The sequence below is a fragment of the Pantherophis guttatus genome, chromosome 6, assembly GCF_059756535.1.
Source record: "Pantherophis guttatus breed Tessera chromosome 6, ASM5975653v1, whole genome shotgun sequence".
Classification (NCBI taxonomy): Eukaryota; Metazoa; Chordata; class Lepidosauria; order Squamata; family Colubridae; genus Pantherophis; species Pantherophis guttatus.
In genome coordinates this window covers 35,222,772-35,242,103 of record NC_142068.1, presented here as the reverse complement: position 1 = coordinate 35,242,103, position 19,332 = coordinate 35,222,772, and the positions used below count along the sequence as shown (strand labels likewise).

The 19,332-nt window shown below is 33.9% G+C and overlaps 1 long non-coding RNA gene across 2 annotated transcripts in view; it reads right to left on the bottom strand.

The window, feature by feature from the left end:
* Positions 1-17,721, bottom strand: part of LOC117678390 (uncharacterized) — a 76,180-nt gene extending 58,459 nt beyond the window's left edge. The window contains exons 1-2 of one of the 2 annotated variants that reach the window (XR_004595021.3): positions 17,402-17,721; positions 14,731-14,883 (exon numbers count right to left, since the gene is read on the bottom strand). This is a non-coding gene — a long non-coding RNA (uncharacterized LOC117678390). The remainder of the gene's footprint in view (positions 1-14,730; positions 14,884-17,401) is intronic. The other variant, XR_004595022.3, reaches the window with a different exon arrangement.
* Between the last annotated feature and the right edge of the window lie 1,611 nt (positions 17,722-19,332).

Below are 19,332 nucleotides of genomic sequence, written 5' to 3'. Positions count from 1 at the left end.
AAGTAAACTAATCCACCATTCTTTATAGTTCAGGTTAATGAAATATCTAGTTGTAATGTAAGTCCTTGAGTATGCAATAATATTCTGGCTTCATATTTAAGCTGAATGTTGTAAACTTTACTATTTATTATGGATAAATAGAATTTTCCCATTATTATTTGACAATTTGGAAGACAGATATATAAAAAAAAAATATTGTATGGTGTGCAGGTTAATCATGGCTCCAAGAGGCAGATAATTATCATGTTTACTTAATGATGTATTATTGTATAACCTGAAATTTTTTAAAAATGGAAATAGGTAATTTCAAATTTGCTTTTTAAACTCTGCTTCTTTCTGAATAAAGATGACTCCTAGCCACAATCCTATTCTGATCTCTCTAACATTCTTCTAAACTCAAGAGAAATTGCACTTCAGCAGTGAGAAGGAAAATACCATTTAAACCTTTCTTTGTTTCCGTAATCAGTTAAATCTGGAGAAGATGTAAACAGTGTATTGACCTAGCCCATTTCCTATTTTAAGGCATATCAACATGAAAGTGGATAGTATAAAATCTAGACACATCAGCCAAAGAATGTTCTCAAATAGTAATTAGGTAAGCTTTGTGACAAGAACAAAATAATTAAAAGCAACCACCAAGTACTTATTCAAGAAACAGCAATTTCCCTCCTCTGTGCTGCACCAAACAACAATTAGTCAAGTGTGCACTAGTTCTTTTGATCCCCAAAGACTCTCCCTTCCATGGATTATTTTGTATCCTGTCCTAAATGGAAAAGCTTAGTCACAATACATGCAGAATTCCTCACTATGGAAAAGGGTATTTTCTAATGCAGATTTTTTAAATCTGGTTTTTATGGCATCATAGGATAGGAGCCACCATAAAATTCCCAAACCACATACTTTTTCAGAAAGAAATGTCCTAGAAGATGGCTAACATTTTCCTAACTTTTCTTCAATTATTTTATTATTTCTTTGGCTTTCAAGCTGAAGCCTCTATTAATATTGACTTCAGCAACAGAGTGGTCAATGCCTGGAATGCTTTACCTGACTCTGTTGTTATATCCTCAAATCCTCATAGCTTCAATCTTAAACTGTCTATTGTGGACCTCACCCCATTCCTAAGAGGTCTGTAAGGGGGCATGCATAAGTGCACCAGCGTGCCTACCATCCCTGTCCTACTGTCTCATTTATTTGTACTCATTACCTGTGCTCATATCCATGTTTATACTTATATCTGTTATCTTGTATATGTTTGGCAAACTAAATAAAATATAAATAAAATAAAAAATAAAAATAAATAAATATTCTCACATATTTTTCTCTTGTTATATTGTTTGCATTAAGGAGCACAATGCAGAATGTTTTTTAAAAAAATCTATTCCATATAATAGCATGTTCCTCTGGTGACTTAGAGTTGTGGCAATGTGGTATTCTCCAAGCTGGAACTACAGAACATTTTTTTCACCAACATTTCCCTCTTAGCCTACATGGAAGCTAAGCTATGGCTCATGTATTCATCTGATAGAAATAATTCCTTTCTAAATCCTGATTCTCTGTTGCTTATTGGTACAACTTTGACCAACTCACATGCCATTGAATAGCAACAGCAATAGCACTTAGACTTATATATTGCTTCATAGTGCTTTACAGCAATCTCTGAGTGGGTTACAATGTCAGCATGTTGCCCCCAACAATCTAGGTCCTCATTTTACTGATCTTGGAAGGATGGAAGTCTGAGACAACCTTAAACCAGTCAGGATCAAACTTCTGGCAGTGGGCAGAGTTAGCCTGCAATATTGCATTTTAACTACTGTGGCCATCAACACATGCCATTGGACATTGGCACTATGCAAACTTGAGTCTACAGAAATCTTGAGAAAATGTAGAGTATGAAAAAGGGATAAGAGAAACAACTTTTTCAACATCAACAACCTACTATACTATTTGCTACAGGGTCTCAAAGTGATGCACAAAATGAAATACTACCATAACAAGGGAGCAGACTAAAATAAGTTTTTTTATATATATTTAGGTAATTTCTAAACCATCAAAGGAATGGAAGCTGTTGTGGGTTTCATAAATTCTTTCAATCCTCTAAAATAATCTCTTCTATCTCCATTTGCTGCAGAGGATTTAAATAATCCAGAAGTGTAATAATATGCCATGTGCTGGAGAAAAAAGGTTGAATTGGCAAAATAATTAAGGAAAAAGATTAAATTCAATTTTATATGAACAAATACCAACCTCAAATATGCCACTTAGTGTTCTGGTTTCATGATAATCTACCAATACTCTACCATGAGAATGCTACATCATTTGTGATGGATGTTCTGAATTGGATTCCTGCATGAACCAGTAAAATGAATTTAGTGACATAAATGGCTCTTTCCAATTCTATATTTCTAGTTTCATTGGCATAGATATATACTCCTCAAGGAAGCAAGAGACTTACCTCCTATTTCTTTTTGTCTTTCTGGCTGCATGGAGTATGGAGTATATTAAGACTTGCACAATTTAATAGCCCCTGTAATTTATTATTCTTTCTACACCTGAATTCCAATTTCAAAGTTGCATATGTATAAGCAAAACAAACTAAAAGTCCTTGCTATCGTCTCAACTAAAATGGGCTTTATCAGATGAGATTTCCTTATGGCTGTGATTATGTGTTCCAGTACTAAGGTAACAATTGACATTAGTGTGCCTTCAGTGATACAAACTTCAATGGTATGAAAGTTCTGTATCATCAAACTTTTTTTTTTAAAAAAAATCTGTTTAGAGTTTCACAGATATAGACAGAATACATACAACATAAGCAGAATGCATAAATACACAAATTGTGTTCTCTGAAACATTTTCAAATTAAATGAGTCAGATGCTTACTTCTTTAGCTCTGAAAAAGAGCATACACAAGGAAATAAATAGTAAGTGATCAAAGAAAAAAACACCAATCCAGAATATGGAAAAATGATAAGTATATGATACGTGACTTTTGAATGCTCACTGGAACTAAAAGCAAATTTATTACAAATTATCATAATATATTTGAATGAGAAAATGACATGATGCAGCATTTTAATTATGTAGAGGTAAAGTCTGTGGAATTTCAAAAAAGATTTCAAGTAATATGGATGTTCAAGTATGGATTGAATTTCAATAGTAGAAAAGAAGCAGGATGGTTTCTCTATTTCCAATAACAAGTAGCAGATACTTTCTCAATTTCCAATAACATTCTTTTTGAATGTATTGTATCTTTGAAGAGTTCTTTACATAGAGCAGAACTTGCAGATAGAATAACAGAATAACAGAGTTGGAAGGGACCTTGGAGGAGTATATTAAACTATAACTTACAAACTACATCTGTAGGAGATAACCAGACTGAACCCAAGGGAGGGGTTAAACACATTATAAGTCACAAGTCCCTACATCCCTGCAAGAGATCATGCCAGCCGACCCTGCACCTTGAATTCCTGTCTTATCTCCTGCTCATTTTCCTTGACTGCTAGTTGGTCAGATTTTGTTGCAGCTTAAGCTTGCAATAAATTTTTATTTGAACTTCCTGAATTTCCTGATTGTCCTGGTTCTGGACAACATCCTTATCATCATACAAATTATTCATTAGGTCAATGACACAGTCTGAAGCACCCATTTTTCTAAGGACGATCAACAGTTGGTAGTGATGTGTGCAGTCAAAAACCTTTGCATAACCAATAAAGTAAAAACAGCTGCCATTTTGGAATTTTCTTCTCCATTTGGTGCTAACAATGTGCCCTCAAGTGTCCCTGCCACCTCTGAATCCAACTTGTACTTCTGTCCAACTTAACAAAATGACTGGAGGAAGAGGTATATTTGAAACTGGTACTGAAATTTAATTATTGATGCTGCTTTTACTGTATGGCATGTTGTTTTAATTAGTAGCCCTGTGTTTTAATTATATGTGCTACTGATGATTTTTTATAGTACATTGAGGAGTCCACCCACATTCCCCCACCTCATGTATCTTGACTAAAAAGAAAAATAAATAAAACAAGATATAGATTAATTTTGGCCATACTTCTGATAGAAGCCTATCTGGATTTTTCCTTCCAGGAAAATATATAAAATATACAACATTGAAATTTTTATATAAAGTTAACCTCTGGGAAACTTTTTAAAAACTAAATTAACTTATACCACGCTAAAGGAAGGCCTATGCTGTCAGCTCAGCTGTGTAAAATAGTTGAGTGTTGCCAGTGCTTAAAAAGACACGTTAGTGGAATGCCACCCCAAACAAATTATTTCCTCAATGCAGTCATTTTGCAGTGATTACTGAACTCTTTGGACCTTGACATTTCTCTGGCATTATCATCACAGTCTCCCTGTTTAGTGGGGCTCAATACACAGGAGGATTGTCAGAAGTAGCTGAGAAGATAAATGACCTATTGCAAATTGTAATGATTTAACAAGAGGATATGTCAAGCAGAGACCAGGCAAGAGCAGTGGGAGAAAGCTTAAAGCCTAAAAGCATCCATCAGAAATGTCTGGGAGTGATAAAAGCAAAGCCTGCTTTTTGGCTCCACCAAGCTTATTGGCTCCACATAGACAATCCACTAAATCCAAAGATGATTATTAGAAAAAAGCAGGGATTTGTGGATGGAGAGTTGTTTGCTTGCTTGAAAAAAAAAAATACACCCATGCTATGACAAATATTCCCATTAAAAATGTTATTCTGCTTGTTGAAAAAAAATCCTTTAAAAATCCTTGTCTAAAATCCTAATTTTCAATTATATGTATGACTTAGCTGAATAGTTTGAGTAGCTTCTAGTTACTCAAATAGGAGAGCCAATTTTTGGCAGACACTCCTACCAATTGTACACTGGCAAAGAGTGCATAGTTGGAAGACCAAGGTAGGGAGAGCTCATAATAGAGAAAATCTAACAACATATATGGTCAATTGGACTTGACAAGGACTGTTCTAGTCAGCCTACAGGAATATATGTCTTCTGTGAATTGAAAGATAAAGAAAAAGATAAAATGATGGGGGAGAGGGAGAGACAGGAAATAGCATGTAGTAGCTTGGCTCTTACTTCCAGAATAGTATTATTTCTATTGTTTTACGCACAGGGCACCTCTGAAAAAACATCTATTAACCTATAGTTATAATTTCTCATGGATTGACTAGAGATTATCACTATTGTTAATATCATTTCACCAAGATAGCTTTGTATTCTCCAGGCAAAAGAATGCAAGAGTAGTCTGCTCCCTAAACTCACTCTCTCTGTTTGTGTCTATCTCCATTTATGTACACTCTTCCTCAAGTAAAGATCAATTCCTACTGATTAGATGATTTCCTGTAATTTGACCAGAGTAGGCTCATAATTTTTAGAAATGCATTTTTATAGAATAAAGAATATACTATAAACATAGGAAAGTAAGAAGAGAGAAAAATACTACTGTCAGGGTTCCAAGTATCACCCTCAACCAAGTAAAACTCAGAGGTAGGCATTCCTTCAAGGTTCCACTTTATTAGAGATGTCATATTGGCACATCTGGGAAAACCATAATCTGAAAGCTTCTGAAAGGTTTTCTCCACCCAAAGAAAAGTCAAAGTTCCTTCCCCTGCTCCCACATGTCCATCACATAGTCCAATCAATGCCCTATCCCAACTGGAGATGCCTCCAAGTCACGCCTCTCCAGGTGCAGGCTGAATGTCCTTGACTCCCAGAGAAAAGAATGTTGTTGTGGCTATATATCTCTACCTATTCCATGCAACCCCCCTCCCATTTTCCCACATCACTAAATGTGGCAGCCCTGAAGATCTAAAGAGAAAGATGGCCTCCAGGCCTGACAACTACTTCTTTTGTTCTTTATTTGTTTTCCTCTCTTATATGAGAAAATCAGGGATGTTACCTGGATTGCAGGACTGTTTCTCCTCACTCCTTGCTCATCTGTATATATGGCCACATCAAGCAGATTGGGTGGTATTTGTTTTTTCAGAATTTCATATTTTCCCTTGCTAGGGTGTAGCATTTGCTAGTGCTTTTGCTTGCTTGTTTGATGCTATGTAGATATATTAAATAACATATTCAATGTTTAAAATTCAAAGAACTGAAGAAATTTACACAAGAGATTTGCAACAGTCAGTAGGTTCCCCTTTTCAACAGTTGGTCTCCATTCCGCATTATTATTTTTAAATCTGCTTTTTCAAGGTCCTTGCTTTCAAAGTCCATTTCAAATGGACTACATTTACTATATATGCAAAGAGAAGAGCCTACAGTGTTATCAACATGCATTTACTATACTTACAACAAAAAGAAAAGACAGCATGATCTTTTTAAAAACTCATAAAAGCCATTCTTTTTTCTAACTAAATAGCTCCTGGTAATAACTCTTGTCTGTGTTAACTACACGGCAACTTCATAGGTAAACAGTGACATGTTAACTCACATTAACGTAGCCACATTGCTTCCTGATAACTTCAATTATATTCTGTCATCCCTATAATGTAATTAAAGTGTTTAATTGTTTGCTTTAGATAAGAGAGGTTATAAAAGCTATAACAATTTCAAGGGCCATAATGACCAGCTGATGTTAATAGCCCAGAGCTTCTAGTTATCACACCTTTTCAAGCACTCATTGATTTTAAGAAAATGTCCTTAGTCTCTAGCATTCCAGCGTTTCCCTGAATTTAAGCTGCATTTGACCTTGCAATCAATTGATCACAGAAATAGACTGATGCAATTTATTTTATCCTGACCTCCATCCACCCAATAAAGATCTAGTGTGAATGAAATTATGCTGCGCCACATAGCTAGATAATTTAGGATGCTAAATCTTTGGCAGGATAAATATAGAAGACACAAATCCAAGCTGCAATTCTGCTGACTGAAGATCTATTTGTGTTAACTAATCTAGGAATCAAGAATGTGCAAACTTGATTCTTTTGTTACTCTATAAGTTTTAATTCACTTTTGTCCTTTGTGAAGCAATGTTAAATTTTTAAGAACAAGAATTTATAACTATAGAGCAAATCCCCCTCCCTCCCAATATTAACATAAGCACCAAATAAACTTTTTAGACTATTTCCACCAAATTTTGGTGGAAAAAGTAAAATTACTAAGGCAAATCATAGAAATTGGTTTGAAACATCCTTTAATTTGTAAACAATTTGTTAAAAATAGCCAATTGGGATAGTAAAACACAAACAATACTTCCCTATGCAACTAAGAGGCCTTAGGTGTGTGAAGTATTATTAAAAATTCCACAATTATATGAGACCTCAACAACTGAGAAAATATTTTATTTTTACTTAGTTTTAGTTTACAGTGTTAAGAACCTATGTGTTTACTTGAACGTGAATTCCACTGTGGTTAAATATAAATCATGTGGAAAGCTAGTTTAATTACCAAGGAATAAAGTCTATTGAAGTCACTTTATTCAATAAGTGAGACTTATTTTCCAAACCAATATATGTAAGTTAAACAGTCCTGATTACATCAATAATCATGACTACTCATGATTTTACTTACTATTCAGTAGCAAAACCATTTGGAGAACTGAAACAGATACTTAGTTTTATTAAGTAAATAAATTGAAAATTATTATGAAAATTATTTGACTAAATATAAAGATACATCTTCCAAGTTTCATTTTCCATGAAAACAGATGTGGGGATGAAGTACTTATTAGAAATTCAAACTGCAGATTCAGTTACAAAACGGTGCACTGGAATGTCAGCCTAATGTAACATTCTATGTGCAGCTCTTTTAAAGCAGTGATGCCCTTCCTAGGATTAGTGAAGGTGATCCTGGGAAAAAAACAAAGTTTGTTTTAAAAAAACAAAGACAGATGTATGTTAAAAAAGAAGTGAAGTGTTAATACCACTTTATAATGCCTTGGTAAGGCCACACTTGGAATATTTCATTCAGTTTTGGTTGCCATGATGTAAAAAATATGTTGAAACTCTAGAAAGAGTGCAGAGAAGAGCAACAAAGATGATTAGGGGACTGGAGGCTAAAACATATGAAGAACGGTTGCAGGAACTGGGCATGTCTAATTTAATGAAGAGAAGGACTAGGGTAGACATGATAGCAGTGTTTCAATAGCTCAGGGGCTACCACAAAGAAGAGTGAGTCAGGCTATTCTCCAAAGCACCTGAGGGTAGGACAGGAAGCAATGGGTGGAAACTAATCAAGGAGAGAAACAACTTAGAACTAAGGAGAAATTTCCTGACAGTTAGAACAATTAATAAGTGGAACAACTTGCCTGAAGAAGTTGTGAATGCTCCAACACTGGAAATTTTTAAGAAGATGTTGGATAACCATTTGTCTGAAATGGTGTAGGGTTTCATGCCTGGGCAGGGGGTTGGACTAGAAGACCTCCAAGGTATCTTCCAACTCTGTTATTCTATTCTATTCTATTCTATTCTATTCTATTCTATTCTATTCTATTCTATTCTATTCTATTCTATTCTATTCTATTCTATTCTATCTATTCTATTCTATTCTATTCTATTCTATTATTTGCTGCTCAGGTAGAATAAACCAAAAGTTATATTCTAAATTCTGTTAGCCACAATCCCCATGAAAAAATCAAGCCCGTGTACTTTCCATGTTTTATACATATACACATTTATTTTATACATATACACATTTATTTTCTCAATCAAATCAGTGAAAACCTCCTAATAAAGAGAAAAACAAATCTATCATTTTACAGCCAGGCAACTATTGCTCAGATTTTATTGAACCATTTAGGGGTTGTTGACTTGTCTTCTGAGAAAAAAAAGTTTACGATTAATCTGTATTCTGTTTTCTTTATTTTATAAACAAGCTTTATTGATTTTCCTGTGCATAACGCTAGTTCATTTGTGAATGTACTAAAAACAAATAAGATAGCTTTCAGTAATAGTAGTTTTTATTAATAGAATCCAATATATGTTGTGTCTCATTGTGACCCTTATTATAAAAAGCAAAGGAGAAGACATTATTTGGTGCAAAGCTCAAATATACACAGTGGAGAAATAAAAGCAAAACTCTGGTTATAGCTTTGAATGTGCATCTTTTAAAAATTATGTATATATATTGGGAATAAAATTAAACAACAAAAAAAAAACCCGAGTAAAATATAACTGGGTTAGAAAACAACAGGATTATTAAGATAACAATGGACTGCTTAAATCATCATTATCTGAATCATACCAGCCAATATAACTGCCTCTTCAAAATCTTGGTACAATTTAAGATTTCTTCAGGCTGAGTAGAGTAACTGTGGCCTTTTTACATCCCAGTTGAACAGAAGAACTATATAGCAACATTATGTACAGCAGTACAGATCTTAATACAATCGGACAGAAAATAAATTATATTTATTCTACTTTAGAGCCTCAGGTAATCGAGAAGCGGGGCCTCCTACAGTAAATCTCTATTTTAAGTCAAAGTTGGCAGTTGACTTTTATTTCAGTGCACAGATAGTATTGCATCCATGGAAAGCAAGCTGATTTATAAGATAGAGGACACATATAACTCTTTCCCTATATTATGTGTGTGTGAAATGTAGGATAGCTATGCTCCGAAAGGTCTCTTTGCTATGTTTAGCTTCTTCTGATTAAAATTCCTACCTCTGCAATCCATATTCCCATCTTTCATTAAACATGCTAGATGAGAGAGATAGAAATTGTACTTTAAAACTATGAGAAAAAAGTACAATTTGAAAATGCTGTGTTATAGCAGTGTAGTCCATGAAATTATATTATGTGATTGCTGTAATCATATTTAAATAATTGAATTCTTTATTTATAATCTGATAACAATGTAACTAGGCATTTATTAAAATAATTCAGCTCCATCAGCAGTATATAAATGATAGCTCTGTCTAAAAGAAAATACTATTTTTAGAAATGTAATGTTTCATTTGATATTTTTTAAAATGTTAAGAATATTGCTGACAAATTAATTTATAAGTGGATAGATAAAACATATAAAACCTTTTGGCTGAAGTAAACAATTTAAAGCTAAGAAATCAGAAAAAAATAGTTTCTGCTGCTTGAATTTTACCTTATCCCTCCACCTTATTTCTTAGTGAATTTATATGAGCACACATTTCATGTGGATTACTTTTAGTGGCTAAATATTTTTTTAAAAGTTTTTTTTTTTTTTTTTTTTTTACAAACATATCAAATCAATGCATGAACAGCATGGCACCTGGGTGACCAACATTCTAATACAAATAAAACTAGTAAAATTAATCATAATTATTAGATTCAATCAACTTATATATTTCTAATAATGATACACAATTATAATAAGTTGCAATCTGTCATTATTCAATTATTCCATGCTTTATCTTATTGTTACTTTTGTTTTATTATATAAAAGAGTATATACTAAAATTCCCCCTTCTCTTCTTTCTATCACTTATTCTAACTTTTAATCATTGCACCTTTTACTGAAAACCCCCCACCATTTTCTTTCTATCCTATCTAACTTCTAATCATGTCACCTACCTAAAAAAAGAAAGAAAGAAAGAAAACAGAGAGAAAAGGGAAAGCAAATCAAAACAACAGACAAGAAAAATCATCTATCCATCATCCCTTGCCCATTTCAATACTTTAATTGCTATGCTTTTTTAAAAAAAAAACTTGCCTCCCAAATTCCTCTCCTGGACTTCTATCTCTGTCAGAATCTGCTTCTTGGCTGTTCAATCTAGGTATTTCTCCCCCCTCTACCCTCTTCCACTGCCTAGTTCCCAAAATTTCTGCCCAGGGCCCCTGGTTTAATTCATCACTGTTATTTCCATTGTTGTCTCCTCCCCCGCTAAATATTTTCTGATGAGAAAAATAAGTAACAACAATTATTGTAACAGTTATTAATCAATCATAACAGCTATTGCCTTCAGTTACCTGAGGTTTGTCAACAAAATCAAGTCTTCAAGGCGATGTGAAAAGGCCAACAAGTTAGAAGTGAGTCTGATCTCTGGGAATATGATATTTTCAGAGCCATGACAGAAAAGTCTTCTGGTCGTGCCAGAGAACATGCTCTAATAGATAGGATCTGAAATATGATTCTCTTAATGTACAACTAATATCTTGTTAATATCTAACAGGATGAGTGGATACAATCAGAGAGAGATGGTTGCATAAATAACCTTTCCTTCAGCCATGAAGGGCTTTAATGGTAACTACTACCACCCAGAATGGAATCAAAATGTATACAAGCAATCAATGAAGCTCACAGAGGAGTGGTGTCACATGTGCCAAATGACATGTGCCCATAACTTCTGTGCCATCACATTTTTCTGAATACTCTTTTAGGGCAAACCCACACAGAGCATAATATAGTAATCAAATCAAACCATGAGTGACTGTGAACATGAGCTTCTGATCTAGGTACAGGTGCAACTGACCGTGAGCAGGGCTTTCTAATCCAGGAATCAGGATTCAATTGGTGCATAATCCTGAGATATTAAAATGCCCACCTGGGCAAATTTGGCATTTTGGCAGACCAATTTAGATCAACAGGTGAACAGATGTTTAATGAGGTCACATTTTTGAATGCAGAATCGATAGCATCCCAGTTCTGCTAAATTTCCCCATTGTAAAATAACTCACTTTATCAAGCTAGAAAATATTGTTTCTTACAGTGTGTAGACATGCTATCACAAATTTATTTTAACTTCTAGGCCCATTAATAATGTATTTCATTTTTAATGTGATTTTTAAAAATATACATTATATTTGAATTAGTTTATTAACAATTCATATTATTATTTTTTAAATGTAGGACTAATAATACAATTTTGGTAATGTCAAATACTAAAATCACTTATTCAGGTCCTTAGTTAGTTACTTTTAAAAGGTCAATTGGGAAATAAATAACAACACTAATTAAAAATGAATTTGGATACAATGACATTGTTCCCCTGATACTCTAAAATACTTAAATTATAATCTGTTAATTCAGTTGATTATGGTTTAGGAACTAAGGTGATCAAAAGCAGAACTAATAATTATGAATTTTACATAATATTAAAATCTAATTTTGCTATGGCATTTTATATTAATATGCTGTGTCACATAACAAAAGTTAACTGTATCATATTAAGAAATATCAGAAAGCTAGAAATGTTATGATGTAGTTAATCATCAGCGAACAGAGCATGAATGTATGTAAATGAATTGTTCATCATGTAGTAACATTTGGATGGCTGTGTTATATCAAATAATAAGAGATTTTAGCCTGATTTATGAAGTAATATCTAGTTTGGGTAATTAAAGAATTTGGCTCTAGCAGCTTCAAAGTATCTTTGTATCACAACTGAAATGTTCTTCAAACATTTATGTTTGCCTTTATGTAAACTGTTCTCTGGATACTATCTCAGTGACCCCATATTCATAGAGTACTTTATGTTTACAGTATGAATATTTAAACCCACAATTTTATGCAAATATTTGGCATATAACAATTGTTTAAATCAGCAAATGACTTAAGATTTAACAGTTTTAGTATTGTTATTAAATGCTAATCTAATATTTAATTAATATTATATAATAATTATATAATATGTAATATTATATATTAATTATTATATAATATAATATATAAAATTTATTACAAATTATTTAAAATTATTCAATTAATTTTATATCAATAATAAATTGATATTTAATATCTAAAAATGCTAGTATTTGAAAGCTGAGAAGGTCAAATTAAAGTGTCCTATATTTTACTTGTATTAAATAATTCGCTATAATGTCTGGCATAACAGATCTATTGCTGACAAAAAATCAAGAGAAGCAGGATTCTTAAAGACCATGATTGCAGATGGATTCAAAAGGTACAGAAGAAGAAGTGATCATCAAATCAGACCAAAGTTCTGGTGTAAAGTTTGGTATACATGAGATACACAAAATAGGGATCTTCAAAAGAACTTGAAGGTCAGGGATAAATTTAATTTATTTAATAAATTTAAATTTATTAAAATTCTTCCTTATTATCCTGCCACAGAAAATGCCTTCAGGGACTCACTACTTCAGGCATTAATTGTTTTTACATTGTTGGATTTTTAACAATTTATCATCTCTAGCTGTCTTCTTTAGGATTTCATGATACCTGAAATGTCTCTATCTTCTGCAAGCCTTGATCTTGAAGAAATATTAAACCCTTCTCATTAGATAATTATCAGAGATAGTTAGAATACATTAGGATTTTTTTTAAAAAAAATAGAAAAGTGGATTCATATTTGAATTGGTGGCATATCTTCATCTCAGAAAAGGAAAACTGAATTAAATAGTAATAGAGTTGTCTTTTTGTTCTATAAGTGTGCTTATCTGATGAGGTCCCAAATTGTTTTTTTGGTACCTGTTCTGCACATGTTGATCAATGTAATGTTTGCCTGAAAATATTCCCATTTTTCATTCTTTTAGAATGTTCTTAAAAACTGGTGCATCAATAAGGGATGATGGAATTCTTTTCTATGTACATCTATCTTTATATAAGATAAATGCCATTTCATGTAACAACGTTGTTAGAGTTTGCAGCAATCCAACCAGCACATAAATAAATAATTCATTTATAGAAGAAACTTGTTTATAAACAATAATATAAAACATGATGCATGTATACAATACCCACGCAGCTCTTGCAATGTGGGACAAATACAAGGACAAAAAGCAGAAGCCAGAACCAGAAATTACAGAATCACAGAAGCAACAGAAGCTATAATACAAGGACAACCAACTCTTATATATATACAGATCAGTCAAGCTAAGCCACGCCCAGGCTCTGAGCCGGCTCCCATAGCTCACAACTGTTGTCACCAAACAGTTCCCATCGGCTGACTTGTTGTTATGGTTATCCCAGGTCATAATTTCTTATACACTGACGAATGTATAATAATGATATAGCTTTAATAACATTTCCAGTTTTAAAAAATGGCAGCAGAAGAAAAAATGTAGTTGTTGATGCTACACAAATATCACAAGACAGCTAATGTGAGAACAGAAAATTACTGAAATGTGAATGTAATAAATGGAATATTAAAAAGTACAATCAAATGGAATCATGAAGTTAAAATAATTCTTGCACAACTCCATTTCTCACTGAAATATGTTGATTCATATTTTTTCACTCAACCATTTGAGTGGCAAAAATGAAAGAGTCAAATTGCATACCTTTCAAATATTTGAGGATATTTGTTTCAGTCCTATTTTGTATCATTTTTCTAAAACACAATACTTGATAAAGAAGCTGTTCCTATTGGGTTCTGTCATGTAATCAGCTAGCAAAGTAAGTAAAATTAAACAGCATGCACTGAACCATGCTACCTTTGAATAACAAGAAAAAGATAAGAACTCAAAAATAATTTGTTCAGTTTGCTATGCTCTACAAACACAATTAGGTAGGCAGCAGGAAAGCCAGGCAAGCTGGTGATAATGGCGGGCCCACACAGGGTGAATTGACAAGCACAGCTGCATAAGAAAACCCACAGAGAATGCAAAATATAGACCCAGCTGCCTTCCATCTATTCCTCTTGCAAATGCATCCAGATTCCACAGTTGGAATCAGTTGGCAGCAGTTGCAATGAGATCCTGGTCAAGTACATGTCCTAATTTTTAAATGTTAGATATACAGAAAATCTCAATAAGACAACAACAACAAGCATCTATAAAATGGTTATGATGGGGGTGTTGACAGAAAGAATACTAGGTACATAAAAAAGACAACTAAAAAGGCAGAGTATAATGCACGTGCTTACTGTACATGCTGATCAATCGAAGAGAACATTTGTAGCTCAGGGTTGAAGTGTGGGGTCTTTAGTGTTCTCTCAGTTTGGTTGTTTTCTTACAGACATTTCATTACCAAACTAGGTAACATCATCGGTGCTAGTAGGGAGTGAAGTTTGCAACATCTGCAAGAAAACCAACAAGCTCAGAGAGCACTTAAGAATTCCCCTTTCGGATTATTACATAATGAATGTGGAATGGTGATGTAATTCTCTGAAAAGTATTGTGAAATAGTGAAAAGTATCATTACAATAGCTGAGTTTTTGAAAGAATGGAAGTAATTTTAATTTTTTAAGAGCAGAGAAGTTTCATTAAAAAAAATCCTTTCACACATGAGATTCTAAACTGCCCAGGAATCATGTTGTCCATCGCAGAAATGATGGACTAGTTTTTAAATTTTAGGGAATCTACATAAGTAGAATCTTGAGTTCTTTAGAGGAAAATTTTGATCTAAATATAATGAATTACATGTCAAGAATTTGCTTCCAGACTAGAACATGTTCCATTATACTTATGTATCCATGGTGGTTTATTTTTTGTCTAACACTGACAAAACAGTATTATATTTTCTCTATTTCTTCCTTCTCCTAACATTTTTTTCAATAAGGTATATCTTGGGTCAATTTCTCATAGATATGTTTCTAAAACTCTTCCATCTGCTCCTTGCAATTAAAAAAAAGCAAGAACCAAACAACTAAACTCATGTTAAGTTTTCTGCATTTTTCTTACAATAATAAGCTCATTTCACAAGTTTTTCTTCTACTGGGCACATTTTAATCATTTTATTAACATTTTGACCAGTTTTTTTTTTTAGTTTGAGAAATGCATATTATGTCAACAATTTTTAAAATGCAGATCAAACAAATTTTATCTTTTGCCTCTACAATCCAACAGAAAAAGTCAATCCAAGGCTTCTATTTTCATGGCTTTTTTCATGCTACATTCAAGTGTGCCATTTGTGAGCAACTGGATTCATTCTGGCAAAGACTGCACGATGTATCCATCTGGATATCACTGACATCATTGCCAAACTTAAGGAACCCAATCTCCTCCCCCAACCCTCTCCCCTGCACTACAGCTATTAGTTGGCTACTAGCATTTTTTGCTCTATTAACAAGATCTGACAAACCATTAAAGTTGTGAACTGATTATAGTTTGGGGCATATGTTGTGCTCTTTTCTTCTCATAATTGAAGGATGTGAAGAACAGCAGTATGTGTTATCTACCTCTACCCATTCTTTTTTAGGAGTGTGTCTCTGCGTTGGAAGAAAAATATCTGCAATGGGGAATCTTATTCTTCGTGGTTTGGGGATATTTTCTTATAATTCTTAATCCTAATTCTTTAAGATACTAAATTGTATTAGTAATCCTAATGCAGATGATAAATAGTGGTAATAGGAATACAGAAGAGAAAAATGGATGTTTATCCCTCTCCCACACACTTCTCACTATGCAAAAAGAATACCTGCACTGAATTTGTTGAATCCTAATATAAGACGCTCATTGATAGTTTACTATTTCATTTCTTAACTAGTTACAGATATGCAATGCAATATTAAAAAAAAAAAAAGAACGAAGACTCGGGTATTTATTATTGGGGGCAATATGCCCTGTAAACAGTTTAAAGAGGGGTGTAAAGCACTGTGAAGTGGTATATGTCTAAATGCTATTGCTATTTTGCACTTCTGAATAGGACCTAGTTTCATAGCATAAAAGCTGAAGTTTCAGTTTACATACATGTAAATAAAATAGTAATAATATAATATTATTATTATACATACATACATATAATATAATTATATATATTGTTGTTAGACACATTGTATAAAGTTTTCAGGAATGGGGTGGCTCAGTGGCTAAGACGCTGAGCTTGTCGATCAAAAGATTGGCAGTTCAGCAGTTCGAATCCCTAGTGCTGCGTAACGGGGTGAGCTCCCGTTACTTGTCCCAGCTTCTGCCAAGTTTGAAAGCACATAAAAAATGCAAGTAGAAAAATAGGGACCACCTTTGGTGGGAAGGTAACAGCGTTCCGTGCGCCTTTGCCATTTAGTCATTCCAGCCACATGATCCCGGAGACGTCTTCAAACAGCACTGGCTCTTCGGCTTTGAAACGGAGATGAGCACCGCCCCCTAGAGTCGGGAACAACTAGTACATATGTGCAAGGGGAACCTTTACCTTTACCTTTTATAATGTTTTCAGTGCTGTTAGCAAAATAATGTTCTTGATGTGTGAAATGCAGACTTTCAAGATATTATATAACACAAAGATTGCATATTTAGGAATTTTCTCTCTACAAATGCTTTATTAAAATTTATGTTGTGTGTTGTATAAATAAACTCTACTCATAGGGTTTATTATGGGTAGCTATAAACCAAAATCCAATCAATCAGAATAGAGCTGGAAGGTCTATTGGAGGTCTTCTAGTCCAACCACCTGCTCAATTCTAAATCCAACTATTCTAAAATATAAGCTATTATATTTAGTGTGTGAATATAGTGTGAATCTAATGCAGCACATTCAACAATAGTAAAAACAAACAAAAAGAATGTCTTAATATCTAACCCATTCAACTTGATAGAAAGTATAAAGGCAAAATGTCTTAAAGAAGATGATGGGATCTAATTAGAGAAAAAGCCACTGACCTGTTCTTTCCCTTGAGGTGTTTTCATGGATCTGTGCCATTAGTTCCACATTCTGCTGAACCATCTGCTTAAGTGAAAGAGAACAGAGCAGAAGCTGGAGCTTTGCAAATTGAAAAATGCCTTACATTCCCACACTCTTTTAGTAATTAATGAATTAATTAATTTTAAAACTTGGATAACTGCTTTGATTAGTCATTTGTATACGAAACAGAGAAGTAAGTGTATATCTGTCTTTGTATGTGTCACTGTTGTGTTTTCTAGTCCTTGTTGATACCTTGTGACTGCCTGGACAAGGCTGTGCAGTTTTCTTGGCAAGGTTTTTGGCAATGATTTGCCAAATGAGTGAAGCATTATACTGTTCTTTCAAAGCCTTGCACAGATTCCCTTTGTTTTTCTCCTCTTTCCCCATCTCCCTAATTCAAGAAAAACAAGCCATTGATTGCATGGTGATCTGCACCTATTCATTGCTATCTTTTAGCTAAATTTCGCCCACTCAAGCATCTCTCTTAATTGAAACAGGTTACAGAACTTCATAGGTGAACCTTGCTGAAGTTTAACCACTTCTGATTTTCCAATGCATTTGATATTATGTTCTCCCCAAGTCCATCAGCCTATTGCTTCCTGCCCACAGAAAACAAAAAAAAAAAAAAAAAAAAACCCCTTTCCATAACTCTGCAGTATCCAGCTTCATTAATATGCATACAGAGCAATGTAAATGGCTCTTGAGGTTTCCCCTTGGTAGATGATTTAATGTGGCAGTTATGAAAGCTGCTCAGACTGTGCTCGATTAGCATAATAATGAAGCTTCTACAGCAGTGTTATCATCCTCAAAGAAAACAGCCTGAGTGGTCACAGCTCCTTTAACAAGTACCACTTTAGGAATAAAGGAAAGGCCTCCGAAACAGAAGACATTGGAAAAATGCAAAATGGGCAAGGCTTGTTTTCTGTCAGTTTGTTGTCGTTGGGAAATGGCAGAAGGGGAGGGAGGAGGGAAAATATCGTAAGCTGGTTGCCTGAGCAGTCACCTGGCAGATGAAATAAAGCAGTGCTAGTTCCAATATGCTGGGTTATATTTGGAAGCCTTTGCAGTGAGACATACTTTATTTATTTATTTTGGCTGTTGTTTTTAGGAGTCAAGTTCATAATTAACCCAATTTAACCTAACTGCTCCTATCTGCATGGATGCGTTCTTGAAAGGATCTGAAAACTTGCAGCTGAAAACTACAAATTCTGTTATGATGCCTACGGTAGAAAAGTAAAATTGATTTTGCTCTTTTCTAATCAAACTGAAGGCTTAGACACAGGGATTAACAGCTGTTTTCAAGTGCCTAGGGAACATGTGGTAAAGATTGGAAGAGGAGAGAATTGCTTTTGTTTTTTTCCCAAACTCCAGATATTCTTGCTAAAGACTGAAAATAAAAAAAAATGTACAAAGGCACATACACATTTACATTGATCAGGTTTAAAGACATGTTCTTTCTTTGTTTGGAAAAGACAGAGTGGTGGATGAGTAGAATTTGTTGGGAAATATGGAAGAAGCCTTACAAGATGGAGCCATGAATTATTACTCTATTCCAGTGGTGAAATTTAAAATTTGTTACTACCGGTTCTGTGGGCGTGGCTTGGTGGTGGGGGGGTAATGTGACTGGGTGGGCGTGAGCAATTTTTTTTTTTACTTTTAAAACCATTTTTTCTACAACCTCTTCTGCGAAGAGGTTGTAAAAAATGCTTTCAAAAGGCTCTGACGATCCCAGCTGAGTTGCCTCATCGGCAGAGGCTTTTTTTCTTTTAAAAGCCTCTGCCAAACAGGCAACTCAGCTTGACACATCAGAGGCTTTTAAAAGAAAAAAAGCCTCTGCCGATCAGGCAATTCAGCTGGGATCGTCAGAGCCTTTTAAAAGCATTTGACAATCCCAGCTGAGCCGCGTGAT